This window comes from Mandrillus leucophaeus, unplaced genomic scaffold (genome assembly GCF_000951045.1).
Source record: "Mandrillus leucophaeus isolate KB7577 unplaced genomic scaffold, Mleu.le_1.0 Scaffold1, whole genome shotgun sequence".
NCBI classification, from domain to species: Eukaryota; Metazoa; Chordata; class Mammalia; order Primates; family Cercopithecidae; genus Mandrillus; species Mandrillus leucophaeus.
The window spans coordinates 1275129-1276108 of NW_012098097.1; positions in this window are offsets into that span (position 1 = coordinate 1275129).

Consider the following 980-nt stretch of genomic DNA (forward strand, 5'->3'; position numbering starts at 1 on the left):
TGGAGTAGTAGCCAGCCAAGCAGCACACATAAAATCTGTTTCATGTCTTTCCTTACCTTCTCCGCCTTTTTCTTAAGCTCACTGCCCTAGGCTTACACCTTCCAAATGAAGTTGAATTATTAGCTAAGGCTCAGCTGTCTGTGGTTGTCAGATGGGTGGGATTGAACAAAGTGGAAGACAAAGATCTAAGGATGAGAAGACTACATGAAGATAAGATCTGTAGTGCTGATGGATAATCTGGGAGTCTTAGACTTTTAATGATGATTTCAGTAGACAGAAACTTGATGTGGTTAATTAGAAAGGGTTTGCTTTCTTTCATTTTTTCTTTTTTTTGAGACGAAGTCTCACTCTGTCACCCAGGCTGGAGTGCAGTGGCACAATATTGGCTCACTGCAACCTCCACCTCCCAGGTTCAAGCAATTCTCCAACCTCAGCCTCACGAATGACTGGGACTACAGGTGCCCGCCACCACGCCCAGCTAATTTTTCATATTTTCAGTAGAGACAGGGTTTCACTGTGTTAGCCAGGATGGTCTTGATCTCCTGACTTTGTGATCCACCTGCCTCGTCCTCCCAAAGTGCTGGGACTACAGGCGTGAGCCATCGCGCTCGGCCTGCTTGCTTTTTTTTAGTGGGAGGTGCATAATCAGTTCTAATTACTGTCTTTGAGAAGATTGTTTCTTAGTTTGTGGTAATGGAGTAGGAGTAGGAGGGAATAGCTGGTTTGGTCTGCAGCACATGAAACTCCAGGTGTATGCCTAGAATCCTGCTGTGGTCTAGACTTGTTTTGGAAACATATTTTAAAGTCATAGTTCCTTCGTTTTATTACTTAGTGTTCATAAACTTAACACATGTTCAGTTGAGCTTTAAGAATATCAATCTTCGGCCGGATGTGGTGGCTCACGCCTGTAATCCCAGCACTTTGGGAGGCCAAGGCGGGTGGATCACGAGGTCAGGAGATTGAGACCATCCTGGCTAACA